We start from the raw sequence: 16,694 nt of genomic DNA on the forward strand, positions 1-16,694 counted from the left end.
CCTATGGTGCCCTCTGTCGCTGTATGGCCTATGGTGCCCTCTCTCTCGAGGACTACGTGGCCCATCTTCTCTACTCTATAAACTATTACTTTAAGCTATAATCTGATACATTCTTAAACGCTTGTTTTACTCACTTGAATTATGACTAATTAAACATTATATGTTCTTTCATCCATACATTCTGGGAATTACTTTGTCTGGTGGATATTTAATTTTCTTCTTTTTTGGAGGGTAAAAATAATTATGTTCTTTTGTATTGGTTTTGTAAATAAATACACCTGAGTATTCTCACCTCCTGAGTCTTTCTGGTAGAACTTGCTGATAAGACCTGCCATGTCACTTAAAACCCATCAAAAGAACTACTTGCATGTCACTTTATAAATGTCAGGAAGTCCTTATGAGATTCTACAGCCCATGCCAAGGGCTATATTTGATGGCTGTCTGTCAGCCAGTGTAAATGACTCCAGTGCAGAATTTCTTTTTTCTGTGCACTATAAAAGACAGAACATATTTTACTGTTAATACTAACTGTCTGTCACTTAACAATGTTATTTTAGAATTTGTACGTACTATAACTGCATAGTATGCATTTTATTTGGATAAATATATACTGTATAGTATACATTTTATTATGCTATTTTTATTTTTTATATTCCAAATATTCTCTACTTGTAATTGGATTATTACATATTTAAATGCTCAGAATCAGATTAGTTACTTTTGGATTGGATTACAAATAACTTGTGGCAGTGGCACACAGTGGCAGTAAATTATTCATCATTTGTTGAATCTCCCTAAATCTCTTTTTTTTTTGCCATGTGTGTAAACTGTGTGACTTTCAGTACAGTTTTCACCTGATGAATGATAAAAAAAAAATGTGCAAAAACATAGATTTGTGTAAAGACGAAGATTGAAGCATAACATCGTATAGACTTGGGACAAGTAACACCATAGCAACACACTACAAAAAAAAATAAATAAATAAAAAAATAAAATAAAAAAAATTATTCTTAAAGCACCATAGGAACTCACATAGCAAAAAGCTAGTACCATTCTAGAAAAAAAAAAGAAAAGAAAAGAAAGAAAAAAAATATTTTAAACCTTTAAAGTTTAAGGCGAGTCATTTAACTCAGCACCCATCTTTGAAATGTCTCTCAGGCATGCAAGTGCAGCTCCTATCTCTTTGAATGGAGGAACATCAAATTCTCAAAAACTGTTCGCCAAACTTACAATTAAATTTCATTTTTGAAATCTGCATTCACAGTCCTAAGCATGCATCTCAGAGTGCTGACTGTTTCTATAGCAACCTGAACTTCAAACAGCAGCTGCAGTGATGCGATGACTTCTATGAATATCTATTGGCTCTTTTTTTCTGAAATTGGGGCTTCCTTTGATAGAGCGGCTATATTGAGGGTTGCAATTTTCCACATTCAAAAACATATGAGTGCCTTGGTTGCTCTAGTCTTTGCCATCCTCAGCACTCTTGTATCATGGTTCTGTGTTTTGCACAGACAAGTATCATTAGCGTTTACATCAGAAAAACTAATATATATACATATATACATGCTGCACATATATTTATATAGGGTCGATCCCGATCCCTACTCCCAATCTGAAGCCCTAAACCTTCTGTATCACCTTTAATATCCAATTACAAATCATTGCGTGGGCATAAAATGTTGGGACAATATACTGGGGACCATTTTTATCGATTTCTGTCCCTTTTCTTTAATTAGCTGTGCGTCTTAAATTGTGATTTCATCTGCCCCCTGTCTAACCGTATTGATTGCCTGTTCTTTCCACTAAAACAACTGTCCCGTACTTATTCGTGCCTTTTTTCTCCCATGTGGTTCGGCGTGCTAACTGCTATGCTTCTATTCTGATGGGCTGAGATGTGGCAAAATCTCATGCCTCAGGAAAGAAAATCTATTACCACGTTTTGAGCCACCAGTGGGATTTGGGGGCCAAACAGCAAAACTGTTGTTTTTTCTCATCTCTGACTTTCATCAGGGGAATTGAGCAAACATGTCAATGAAATGCCTGAGGGGCCGTGTTGAATTTTTGATGAAGCGAGGCCTCTTTTGAAGAATAGCAACAGCATCTCAGAGTGTTCAACTGCTGTGACTACATTCACCCAACAATAAGTTCAAATGTACAATCTTGGAGGTTTTCCTTTTCTTTCGTTTTACGACGACATCAGATATGGAGATATCTCTCTTTGGTGCATTAGGGTAAGAAATGAATGTCATTATTTGCATGAAAAAACTGTCATTGTGCAGTAATCAAACAATGAGAAATGTAATTATGTCCCGTTTAATACTCACAGAGCAGTGGCGGAGCTCGGGAGACAACTACTATATTATGCTTCCATGAGCTTTACAGAAAGTAAGTCTTTGAAGAAAGTCTTTGCATTGTACGGTTACATCACAAGTATTTTTATAAAACCTATCAAAGTCTTGTTTTGGAGACATTTTTCATCTCTCAAGCTGCCCGTCTTCTCATCTTCATTGTTTTATTAGCATTTAAAGTGTACACAACATACACAGTTTCACCTAATCTCATGTTAATCTTAGAGTAGTATTGCATCCTTCATGTATACAAAAAGAATTTAGTTTTATCTTATTTTTAAAAGAAAAATACAGCTTTCCGATTCTTTCCAGAAAAAGCCGAGCTCCTGGAGGCGTGCCGTGAGTGGAGCTATAATGTTTTGTGTTGTTTCCATTGACATATATTCACTTATATGCTGATTTCCAACAATAAACACAAATCTGATACAATTGTGCAGTTGTACTAACATGATGGCTCCATGTTTTAATAGCAAACGATGTGCAAATCCAGCGTCGACTTGGGCATGGTTTATAAAATATTCGTCACTCAAATGACTAGAACACACAAAGGCACTTGCTACGCTCCGTTGCTGCCCCGCCGCCCTGGAAAAACAAACTGCATCCACTGCACTTATTTGGAGATATTCTTGAACAAATCCTATGCAGCGCTGACAACGATTTTGAAGTGCGTTGATGTGCGCGGTCTCGCTCTCCTCTGGTGAACGTGTGCGCAAGCGCGTTTTTCTGGGAGAAATGCTCATATAAGGACTTCCGTTCTCGTCTACCTCATTAGATCCACGATCGAAAAAAAAACAGGCGAAACTTGTACCAACCCGGAAGTAAGATTTTCAGCAAGAAATTCTCAGTCATTATTCTAAATTATTTTTTAAAACTTTGAGCATGTTTAGCATGAGAATCCATCTCTTTAACACTATGAACAATTTTGAATTCAGGAAACACCATTGTACCCCCCCTTTAATGATTCTGTGAAAGCATAAAATTAAGTTCTTCATCAACACCACAGATCTCTCCAGGGTATGCACATCTTTTTTCCATTGTGGAATTGGAAAAAGCCTTTGCACATTGCTATCCACACATTTTATTTGCAAGCATACCACCAGTTATGGCCCATGCTTCAGCTCAATGATGAGGTCGTCCAATATTATCAGGACTGACAGAATCCACGCCTTCCAGTGACATTTGCTTGGTTTTCGGAGGGAGGAGGATTACAGGAAGCAGCATATGAAATGGTGATAATGATATTATGTGGTTATTAAGGGAACCTCTAGTCAATAGTCTGCCATATGAGAATCTCATAATCTGGTTGTAATCTGATGAAAGTGCTGGAGCAAAAAGACATTAAATTGTGTTTCAGCAGGAAGAAGATGTGAGATGATTATGTAGTATGAAAAATTATTATATTGGTTTACTCTTTCATTTTTCAGTAAATATGGAAACATCCCAGTACTTTGAAGTAGAATGAATGACAGTATGTTTTTTTTTTTTTTTTTTTTTGTGTGTGTCTGCAGGTAATGGAAGATTTGACATCCACCCAGGGAACAAACATGCTTTTAGCCTGATGATTCAAAAATCCAGCATTGATGTACCACATGGAATGAGAGGAAGGGAACATAGGTCTACTTTAAACACGTCAAAGGCTCCTAATGGCAAATGAAAACAATAGAGTAATCCCTTTTGCAAACCAGATTGTGTGTGTGTGTGTGTGTGTGTCCCAGTAAAACTTAATTTTTGTTTTATTCTGTAAAATACTTATGGCATTTCTTCCAATTTTGAAATATAAAAATTGTCATTTAGAGCATGAAATGACAATTGGGCAAAAAAATAAATAAAAAAGTTTTCATGTTTTCAGACATGTTTGTCTGATTTAGGGCTTTACTCGCCTGTTACAAATATTAAGGGACTGAAGAATTTCCAGCAAAACATTGCAGTCTAATTTCAGTCTACCTCCAGAGGCAGAAGTCTACCATTTTCTTTACCTCAGATGGAAATGAATATTCAGACCTAGCATACGGTCAGCAGACCGCAAACAGGCTGCATATTTATTTCCACGTCATTTATTCTCATTACACAGTCCTCAGGATGTCAGTGGAGCCATTTCTGCTCCATTGATACACCAGTGCGTGAGAGAGGGAGGGAGGGAGGGAGGGAGAGAGAGGCGAGATAAAAGGCTTTATTGTGTTCAGGTTGAACTGGTGAACTCTGACACTTTTGAAAGATGTTGTAACTCTTTGCTAAACTAGCAGTGAATGTTCAGTCTTCCATTTGTTGCTGGAAAATGCAAGAATCACAAAAAGAAAAATCTCTGAAAAAAATAAACTGAACAATCAATGCTTTAATTTCACAATTAATAGTGGAAAAGTAGGAAACAATGTTAACAGTACAATATAAATATTTGTCTCATATATAATGTATCAGTATTTCAAGTTGTCCATTTTACTTTCCACACCCTCTGAATCCACATTGATATTCTCACTGAAATGAAGCTTGACTAGCAAAAATCCTACTAAGATACTGTCACCAATCTGCTTCCAGCTGAGCAACATGTTCTGCTACACTAGCCATAACTCAGTGCTACTTCGCTACCCTTTAAGTCATCACATGTCTGATACTGATCACTATAGACTGGTGTAGTGCAAGCACATTCCTGCCCCTGAAGAAGATGCTTAGATGTGACACGTGTCCGCCGTCTGACAATAAATCTATTTGGATTTAAGAGAGCACCTACTGAGTAGGAGTGGGACTCATAAAAAGATCCAGTTACATTTTGTGCTAGGTGAATCTATGATCTTGTAAGCCTCTCAATTAGATTAGATCAGCCCAAATTAGATTAGTTTAGGTTTTCGCTGGTCATTTGCAGCCTTTGCAGGGATCCACTAGAATGAGTTAGGCACTCGTTTAGCAGGTATGAATGTCTTCTGTTAAAAGTGTTGGCTATAATAAATAAACTCAACTAAATGGGTTCAAATGGGGTATATCTGAAAAAAAAACTTATCCACACCAGTAATGGCAAGGTTTCAGGGTATGGTCTGTGGCTTGCTACACTAATGGTACACAAAAATGACAGTTTGGTACTTACCTTGGACCTTTGTCTTGAAGTCACAGCTCAGGAAAACAATACCTAAAATATTTTTATACATACATTTATTTTTATTTTTTACTTTTTATTAAACAGTTTTTATTAAACAAATTGTGGCTTTGTCCTTGAATAAATTATAATTAATATTTTCCTAGGGATTAAAAAAAAAAAAAAATTCTCGGGAAATGCTGTAAACTGCATAGGAAGTCATACTTGCACAGTACTGTAATATTAAGGATAACAATTAACAACAGAACACAAACTAATCAAAATCTAATATAATCTACTTAATCTGCTCCCATTTGTTGTTGAAATATAATCATTTAAAACAATAAGTGTTCTTGTTTTATCTTTCTTTATAAATGTCACTTGGTTTGATATTTTTTGTAATGGAAATTCAATTTTGCATTTAAATTGTCTTTTTGGGGACCTTTTTCACTGAATGTAACCTTGAACCCAAGGCTACTAGAGTGCATATTTCCATGACAATGTACTGTAGTGCCCGTAAATGTTAAGGCATACTGTACTAGATATAGTCCAGAAGCCACCAACTGTGTTGCTGTCTAAGGTGCTGAAAACACAACAGGGGCCTCTTTCTCTCTCTCTCTCTCTCTCTCTCTCAGTCCTCTTCATTAACACAACACTACTTTGACTCTGTTGGTCTTAGCTGGGTTAAGCTGGTCTCCAAGCCTGAAAATGCTCTAAAGCCCTCTAAAAACAGCCAACCGGCTAATGTAATATCAAAAAACTAGCTTGATTCAAACTATTGTGTTTGTTTGTTTTTAAGGGAACAACATTTTAAGGCATGTTTTTCATGTGAGGTTTTCAGGAAATGTTGAAGTAATGTGCCCATTTGATAAAAAAAAAAAAAAAAAAAAGGTGTTCTTATTCACACATATTAGACCTGTAATACCCCTTTAACACAAAACTAAGGAAAGAGGAACGTTATACAGTGATTCAGTGCCGTATAAATTCCCCCAAGACTGAGAAATTCATAGTCACCAATTGGCATATTGTTGGTGAGTAGAGTCACTGTCATTGAGGAAAGGGGGTGTGTTAACCCAGGTCACAATGTAGCGAAGTTGTGGCGGGTTTTCTCGGTTGCCATGGATTTGTAAAAGCTATTGACTGCGTTCAGTCTTTCACTGAACGTATTGGTAAGAGAAACGCACCACTGAAGGGAAAGCATCATCGCTCGAGACATTCCGGTGTTGCGCGCTGACTAACAGCTCGAGCTCTGCGCACTTCGCAAGCGAACTACTTCGAAAGGTAGGTAATTCTTTGTTTGTTTGTTTTTTTTTTATTCTATTTTTTAGAGTAGAGGTTTTATTCTCGATATATCGTTAGATAAGCATGTTTTAACACTTTGAAAGCCTGTTATGGGATGTATGAGAGTAAAGCGTTCTCTTGCGCATCTGACAGGTGAAATCAAAGCCGGTTATTCATTCCTTCTTCCGATGAGTAGCTTGCTCTGGACTCCTGAGGTTTTTTTTGTTTTTGTTTTTTTCCTAATTTGTGCTTTCATGGCTATTAAGGATATTTAGATGATTTAGATGGACACAGAGCTATGTTTGATGTTTCTGTCAACGTTTCAGTGTAGGCATTACAGTCAGGACTGTACCATGTGTGTTTAAAGATGGATTTAACTGGTCATGTGTATATTGTATTGCTTTTTTGCTTGAGCCATATAGATGTATAAAGAATGAAACTGTTAGATTTGCAATTCCTTTTCTCTTGGTTTATTGCAGCAGTATTTGTATGAGACTTAGGATGTATGTAGTGCAGTATGTGAATCGAAAATGTATACTGGCTTGCAGTTCTTTCCATGCAGTACATATGTGGTACTTTCATTGTATTTGTCTTGATTTAAGAACATTGTGCTTTCTAAAGCATGTCCTTGGTAGCCCTTGACATCCTTACTACCAACATTAGACTTGAATAGATGCTATTTTTCCTCTACAAGATTGATCTCCTCTGGTTATTTTATTTATTTATTTTTTTTATTTTTTTTTGAGTGCTTGGCTTGCATTTGGGTTCTCATTGAACCCCGGGCTATATGGTCTTAAAATAAACATTTCAGTTAGGAGGAAAATGAGTTTTAGAACAAGTTCCATAGTGTGTTTTCTAACTAGTTGTTCATCATCTATGTATTGCAGTGCCATTTGGTGACCTTTTGAATCAAGGAAGCCAAGTCCCATTATTGCATTGGAGTTTTGTTCCATTTGATGGTGAAATAGTTTCCAGGTTAAATGCAAATGAAAAAAATATTTACATTATATTATAAGATAGGGAGCTTTTTGAATGAAAAGTCATCAAACTCTCTGCAGATGTCATTTATATATGAAGTCATTTCAGATATATTTTGATTCAAATGTTGACCAAATATCTGATGTCAGAGTGGGTAAGTTGTTTACTTTGTTCATTTTCACTAGTTTCAGGCTGATTTGCAGTCCTTTTTTAAACATCATATTAAAACAGGTGTTATTATTTTGCCAGTGTGATTAATAGTCAGGCATAGTAATATCGAGGCCTCCTTTCATGTGATTTTTCACTTGTATCCCTAAAGATTCTTTAGGAGAAGGCAACACTACATTTTCTTCCTTTGAGAAAACCCTAATGTATTTGTATTTTCAAGAACCTAGAAAATGATACATTGATGGAAAGAACTTATTAAAGCCTGATGTAACATCAAAAACCATTGAAGAACCTCTAATTTTAAGAGTTACTGTATAGTTGTAGAACACTCATTTACATAACATATAGTCTATGTGAACTCCTTAAGTAGGCTCTTTAATGTAAAACATATTGAATAGTCCTCTGAGTTGAATTTTAATGTGCTTATGAATCCTTTCCGCCTATAATGAAAATCAGATCTTTCTAAATATGTGTCATGACAGCAAGATAAGTTACTCTACTGTAATGAAAACAATTAAAGTCGCATTAGAGACAGAAGGCAGCCTTGCGTGCTTTGAGACTTCCAGTAGGATGAATTAGCCCGATGATTGGTTTGTCCTTTAGTCTATAGTATAGAGTGTGAAAAAGCCAGATAAGAAATGAGTTGGATGTTCTTCCACTGAGACAGTGGCTGTGATTTGCTACTAATGAGTGGTGGCAGAGGAATGAACATTGTGCTCATCTGAGCTTGTGAGAGCACCATAGATTGCTGGTTTTCTATTAAAATCCCACTACCAGGAGCAACAGGCCTCATTTATTTCAAATTCAAATCTTGCTTATGTCTGATACCCAGTAGGGCTGATTATCATTATCATTATTATGCAACAGTCAACCTGATAAATGGAGTTGGGTCACACATTTGTGTGTTTATTTACTGGACAATTTAACTTATAAATCATTAGGCCTGCACATAGTTTAAAAGCATTATTCATTATATAAAAATATATTTTATAATAGCAAAGTTTAGTGTACTTTATAGAAACAATGTTCAAGGTTTGTGAACTTACAATTGCCATCCTTTCAAACCGATGGGTAGTAAAGTTTCAATGTGGATTTGATGACCAAGAGCTAATGTACCCATTTAAGCAATTAAAATGTTAAAGGAAAATCAAGTGAATTGTTCATTTTATTGTTCATGCCATATTATCTGAGTTTAAACTGGGACTCTTCATGGAATAAAGGCTATTTATTTGCCAAATTCTGCCAGTTGAGTCCACTGTGAGGAAACTAGGGCAAATTCCTCTCGCCAACAGTCCACAAATAGAACAATGCAGTACGCCACCATAATAATGAACACTATTCTGTGCCAGATTCAGATGCCTGCCACCCAATAAAATCATTTTCTATGCATAAAGATTATGTGATGATCAAGTATTGTCGATGTTGAGGAAACATGTGCTGTTCTCTAAGCGTTCAAATTTATGATTTAACCTGGCGGATGAAGAAAGAAAGAACCAGAACCAGAAGATCTTAGCAACTGCATAGGAACCTCCCGCGACACCCTAGTTTTGTGCTAACGGGTCTTGCAGTCAAGCACCTTAAATCTCGTTCTTTGTATTTTTTGAGAATCACTGTAAATCGATGTGTGATAAGACCTTTTTCTTATTCATGATATACTTTTATCTTATTCAAAGGTTGCAAAAACAATCCAAATTTCATTTTGTGTGGGAGATAACCTCTGTGGCTGAGCGCAGTGTATGCTAACTGATTTTCACTGTGGATTCGAACCATCGCAGGCAGAGATGAAACCTACAGCGAGGTCTCTCATCTCCATGTGTGATGCCATATTCACTCAGACATACAAAATTCAATTGAGGAACACCTGCGCCCTAAGCTAAAAATTGTGCTGCATCTCGCTTTTCATTTTCATCCAAGCTTAATGCAGGCGCCAAAGTTTTCTAAAGCAAAATTACACTAAATAAATAAATAAATGAGGGTGGCATGCCTGAAAAGAAGCTAAGATATGATGTGAATCCATGTGAAAGGGAATTTGAGAGGGAGGAAAAGTTATTCAGAATGAGCTTTTTAGTCTGGTTTGCAAATTCAACATTACTGGAAATGTCACAGAGTTGACATTTCCAAACTGGATTTGTAACAAAAGATTTGGTAGCAAACACAAGTTCTAAATCATTTTTCTCAAGGGCCAAGTTAGAGTACTGTTGTTAAGCTAAACTTATAAACCACTTCAAACAGATATTTCAATCCAAAAAGTAACATTTTGTATTTACTTATTCACCCTTATGTTGTTCCAAACCTTTATGACTTTTTCTCCTTTTTTGTAAAAAACACATTCTTAAATAAATCAAAAAATATATATGACATGCACACTGTTTGGAAGTTATGACATAGCTTTGTGTGCGGAAACAGAACCAAACTAATGCATAAATGAAATTTAAGAGATACAGTTTGTAAAAAGTAATGGTTTATTTATACAGTGTTTACAAAGTGCTTTACATAAAAAAAAAAAAAAAAAATATATATATATATGTATATATATATATATATATATATATATATATATATATATATATATACATATATATATATATATATATATATATATAAAACTAATACCATACAATAATATAAATAGTAAAAACTAAATATGATTAACAATAGATAACATTTTTATATAATAAAAATTTAAAAATATAAAAATGTTTTAAATGTATTATATTATTATTTTCTAATTTCACTAGTTATATAATATATATATATATATATATATATATATATATATATATATATATATATATATATATATATATATATATATATATATATATGTATTTATATTTATATATATATATATATATATATATATATATATATATATATATATATATATATATATATATATAAAATATAAATATATATATATATATATATATATATATATATATATATATATATATATATATATATATATATATATATATATACGTATATATATATATATATATATATATATACGTATATATATATATATATATATGTAGTGCTTTAGTTTTTTTGTACTTTGGAATTTTTTATTTTGTTTAGCAAAATTGTGTGGGCTACCCCTTTCTTAATTTGAACACCTTGGACCTATGCTGTACTTGTTTGTCTATTTCATGGCATTACAATATAAGCTTCTGTTGTCAATATTGAAGTCATTGCTCACAGTGGCAGCACCTATAGAGACTCTTTTTCATTATTACTGTGCTTGAAGCCACTATCTCTGAGATCCACTTATTGTCTATTAAATTATTTTCTCTGAAGGAGTGGGCAGCAGCTGTGTGTTTGTGTGTAGCCGGTGTATGTTGTGGTTTTGAATGTGGGTGTGAAATAGATCAATTCTTCAGCAGTGGGGGAGGGGAGTAACGGGTAGCCGTAGTAAAGATGCAGTGATTATAGTGATGGAGATTCTCCCCCTTACCTTATTGAACAGGCTGTTGCCATTGGAGCTGCTCGGTCACCGTCATCAGCTGTGATGTCAAAACCTGGAAGACTACTTCTCCGTGGGCTTCCTCAAGATTTTCCTATGGGTTTTTATAATGGGCTTTTTCAATTCATGAGTAAATCAAGGTCTGCACATACTGACAATACTTGGATGTTTTGCTCTACAGTGTAAATTACACACACCCATACTGAAAATTATATTTTTAAAGGTATGTTTATTTTTCAAAAAAATTATGTAGTAAGTTACTACATAAGAATGATCAGGTGTGAGTGTGTGCAGTTTATGTTGTACAACAAAACATCCAAGTATTGTTATGTTTACCACAGACCTTATTTTTCTCATGAATTTAAACAAAGATATGATTCTGAATCTGATTCTGAAAATCTCAAGGAGACAGGTGGCGAATTAGACTTCAAGGTTCTGATAGTGGTGCTTCGGTGTAGGAACGAGGATACAAGGAGCACATACAGTAGGTGTTTCTCAAAGAACATCTTTTTTTCATCCAAATAAAGAAACACATGGAACAGGGAGGCAGGCTCAAACACATAGCAGAACGGTTAGACGAACAATACCAGACGCTAGACTGGGAACAACACAGGGCTTAAGTAATAAGGGAACGATTGGGACACACATGGGATCAATAGAACTAAACGGGGAACACCTGGAAACAAATTACATAATCAGGACAGGAACAGGAAGGAAACCAAACATGGGCATAAAAATGGAGCAGGTGGGGTAGGAAAACACAAGACGCAGAAACACAGGGCTGACAAAGGTTTTGACACACTGTAGAGGCTGCAGCACTTTATAGATGTTTGTTTGTTTATTTATTTTTTTAAATCAAATTCAAATTTAAGTCTGGCTTAATTCTGGTTTGGAAAGCCCATTATTTACTTTTCAGTCAATTCTCGATAGATAAAGTCTCCTTATATTATTTTTATCTGAAGATCCTATTTCATTCAAACATGTGTCACGAGTATGTTTCTTGTAATTTCAACTTTATACCTAGTAATTGTGATTTTAACTCCTAGTGTAACAATATATCTCTAGTTTATTACTGTTTTTATTTACATTTTTTACAATTGCTTTTTTTGTTTTAATCTTTGAGGCAGAACCTGAAATTACCCCCCAACAGTATAATTTGAGTCATGTAAAAAAAAATAAAAAAATAAAAAAACCTTCTCCAGGATGAATAAAGGTAACAAAAAAGAAAATATATTATTATTATCATGCTTTTGCCTCCTTATTCCTGTGTAACCTTATCAGGTTAGCTTGGAAGTAAGAAAATGAAAGATCACCATCTTTTTTTTTTATAAAACATCACATTGTTGCACAGGTCTGTGAGGAAAAATAATGCCATCGGCAACATTTCCTACAGGTACCCATCCCCCAGCATACTTGTGGTCAGAGTCTGATTAATGGTCCTATCTCTTTCAAAAATCTCCTCTTCCACAGATGCACATTAAATCTTATTCATGAGGCAGGACATATCGGTTAAATAACAGGAGACATGATTCTGAACTTTCCAAGACTGATCTCTTACTGCACCGCAGGGTGCCACATTAAAAAATCATTCTAGTACATGTCCCATAACATGGTGTGAAATATAGCATGCTCATGAAATCTATGATATAATGTTCCCTGTGATAGAGATATGAAATGCAGAGCATGTGACACTGATGGAATTTATACAAGCCATTATTCAAATCAGCAAGACCCAAAGTGTGAAGAGAAAAGATTATATAAGTAAAGACAAAAAAAATGATAAATGGGCTTTGACCACTTATGGAATAGCGACATCTTTGTCGCTGGGGCTCTCATAAAGGTGGTTGTGTTTCAGGGTATGGGCAAGACTGGAAATTACTGCAAAGATAGAGTGGAGGGAAAGAAAGGATGCTTGAAAGAAAGGATGAAGGAGGATAGATGTGACAGCCATGGGGACCTAAAAGTGCATGGCAGTGAAAAGGCTCATTGTGTCCATGGACGTGATATGAAACATGCCGAGGTTTGCTTTTGCGGCAGTTTGTCCTCTCGCTATGTAAACAAGGATGCACCAGTCACAGGACCTGCAAGAAGAAACATTTAGATGTTGCGTTAACAACCTCCTTTATAAAAGGATATTCACCCCAAAATGAAATTTCTCTCATGTTCTTTTAAACCTGTATGATTTTTTTTCTTTTTCTGTGGAACAGAAGTGCCATTTCTTTGTAATTAATTGTTCAATTTACTAGCAATTTCTACGAAAAAGAAATCTCCTTCACCATAGTTTTGTGTGTGTGTTCATGAAAGTATTTTTATTATATATTTTTAAAGATGCTTATAAAATTATAAGCATATTATAAGCAAATATTATAAGCATATACAATTATAAGCATATTTAAATGTATATAATAAGAAAAAAATATCTTGAATTAATAAAGGCCCATAAAAATACTTTCATTAACACATGAAATAATGATTATTTATGCAGTGTGTTTAAATGGAAATTCATTATTGTTTACAGTTATTTGAATTTTAAGAAAGGCTGTTGCAGCCCTACACAGGAACGGTCAATCTCCAAAATGGACAAAAAAGCACAACAAAAGCAATCAATACAACTCAGGATCTATATTACAAGACTTCTGAAGCCAAATGATAGCTAAAAGTTAAATAAAATAAAAAGTCTTGCTTGATAGCTATGTTTTATATATTCACTATTTTGTAGTGTTTTCTTCAATACGACTTCTCATTTTGTATCTCGAGGAAGAAAGAAAATCATACATGTTTTTAAAAACAAAAGGATTTTATTATTATTATTATTATTATTATTATTATATGAATTATCCCTTTATGCATGAACTTTTATGTAAGCAGCAAAAACTAAGGTAAATAATTTAGCAGGGGCTTGTGGGTCATTAACTTGTTTTATTGTCTGAGGTTAACCTTCGTGCCAGAGCTAAAGACTTCAGCTTGTCTTCCGTCACATTGTAAATCAGTTCTAATGGGTATGAACTTCATATGTGCATACATAAACAAAAACAAGACCAGCAGGTGCAGTCCCCATGTGAATGAGGCCACTGCCTTCTCTTATGCCCACTTCAACTTGTTTAGCATATGCCATGGTCTTAACAAACCTCTCTATACAGTATAACCAACTGGGAAACCATGTCTATCAGAATGACAGAGTGTGAGACCCATATACAGTATAACACCCAATTAGAGTCCCATTACACTGAAGGTGTTATAAAGAGACGCAAAAAATGTAAAAAAGAAAAATATAAATGCATAGAGAGAAGATGTTTACGGTAAAACGCCATTAGTCGGGCACCAGAGGGTTGATGAGCATTGATTAGAAAGGAAGGCATAATAAATGGCTTGCAAAATGAACTTCAGTCTCCGTCAGTCTCTCAGTGTTCACTTAAAACTTAGACACAATTGTTGCAAAGAAAAGGGGAATTAAGTAATTAAATTTAGCCATTTATATGTGAAGTGTTGCACAAATCTCAACATATGGCAAATGTTTTCCTGGAAACGTGATTCGATTTAACCCAACGCTAATCGAATTTGCTAGTTAAATTATCAAAGTAATTACATTTGAGTAATTTGGCAGACACTCATTGTTGATGTGAGAAGAACGTGCATCAGTTTTCAAATCATTGTAAAACCAATGCATCCCAAAAAAAAAAAAGCTTAATCGTGAATGTAAATTTATGTTTTTGACCAACAAATCTGGACATTTCGTTGCTGGATAGCTAGCTATCATTTATTGTTCTGTCTGTCTGTCATTCTGAATGTCTATCTATCTGTTCATAAACCATCAAATGTTAAACCTTTTAAAGCTTTCAAACAAGGCCTTGTAAAATTCTGAAAAAACATTGCCTTTTCTAATTAATAATTGTAGTTATAAGAATTTATATAAAAAAAATATATATCTACATTTTTTATTACATTTAAAATTGGATAACAATTCTACGTCCTGTTTGCTACCTCAATACAAATTAATTTTTTTATGATTCAGGAATCGAATCTGAATTAAAATATAATAATAATAAAACATTTGTAAGACAAATTTCTTTGGAGATTTACTGTGTTACTCCTGGTTACGACACAGTTTAATCTCTGACAAAGAGTTTGCGGAAGGATAAGACAATCTTTGTGTCTGTCCTTGGCACTGTGCACACCTAATCGTGCTTAGAGCCAGAAGCACAGCGATATTCAAGATCTCAGTGTTCACATCCTGCAGGAACAGCAACTGTTGTACAAGAACACTGCCAAACCTATAATTCAGCAGTGCGTTCTGGGACCAAAACCCCATGTCCCTTACTGACCCCGCCAAGAGCCCACAGCCCTGTGACCTCGTTACAATTTCTTCTGCAGGTCCCACTGAAATCCCTTAAATTCAAGACAGATTCCAATCAGTTCAATTTAGCTTTGGATTTAGAGGGAATACAGATGTGCTGTTAGTTCCCATAAGGGTGATTTGTCACTAATTTGGGAAGCCTTGGGACATAAGGAAACTGGGTTATTGAGTTACTTGGGTAACAAGCTTTTGCATGCAGCTAATTGCAATGAAAAATGCTGTTATTGCTTCAGTTTCCTAAATCCCATCCCTGTAGCTCAACTGGTGCTAGCTTGATTCCAATACACAAACTCATAACATGTTTTCATGCACTTGAACAAAAGCATCTGAAAAATCCGTAAATGTAAATATACATCTCAAAAGCTTAAACCATGGTTCAGATACATTATTACAAATGTCATTTATTGCAGACATCAGGAGGGTATGGCATTTGATTTTGACTTTATTTGAAGAAATGTAATTAATATGGCTGGCAGATTTAGGTACATAAAGTATAAGTAAGGTAATTTCAGCTTAATTGTTTTGATAAATTACAAACATGCAGGTACATCAGCTGAATGCTTTAGAATAGAACAAACAAAGTCTAACTTTGCAGTAATGCTTATATACTGTATGATAAAGACAGTTTGATGCAAGGAGATACAGTAGGCACATGATGTTGAACTGTATTGGCTGCAAATGTGGAAGATTTGAAGGCTACACAGAAACACTGATTACATTTAATTTACACATTCTGCAGAAGGTGAAAATCTCAAGACACTTAAGTCTGTTTTGTCTCGAGAGACATTGAATTGTATAATAAAAGTTCAGAGTAATATTTCATATCCTGGGAAATGATTGTCCTACTTTAGAATTAGGCTATTGTAACAGTTATCAACTAATCACATGGACACAATGGCAATGAAATCAGCATAGCTGCTTAAAAGCTGAAACTAAGCACATCACATCATATCGCAGAGTGCCAAGTTTTCTTTGTTATGTTGTTTACTAGTAGTAGCTACTCAACTGCTGTATTCAACCTCATGTCCCTATATG

General features: G+C 34.7%; 1 protein-coding gene across 1 annotated transcript in view; it reads left to right on the forward strand.

The window, feature by feature from the left end:
• The first annotated feature begins 6,478 nt into the window (after positions 1-6,478).
• LOC128015861 (neural cell adhesion molecule L1-like protein) overlaps positions 6,479-16,694 on the forward strand; it is an 85,984-nt gene continuing 75,768 nt past the window's right edge. The window contains exon 1 of the mRNA XM_052600075.1: positions 6,479-6,693. The gene's annotated coding sequence lies outside the window, so the exon portion shown is untranslated. The remainder of the gene's footprint in view (positions 6,694-16,694) is intronic.

Source organism: Carassius gibelio, chromosome A6, assembly GCF_023724105.1.
Source record: "Carassius gibelio isolate Cgi1373 ecotype wild population from Czech Republic chromosome A6, carGib1.2-hapl.c, whole genome shotgun sequence".
Taxonomy (NCBI): Eukaryota; Metazoa; Chordata; class Actinopteri; order Cypriniformes; family Cyprinidae; genus Carassius; species Carassius gibelio.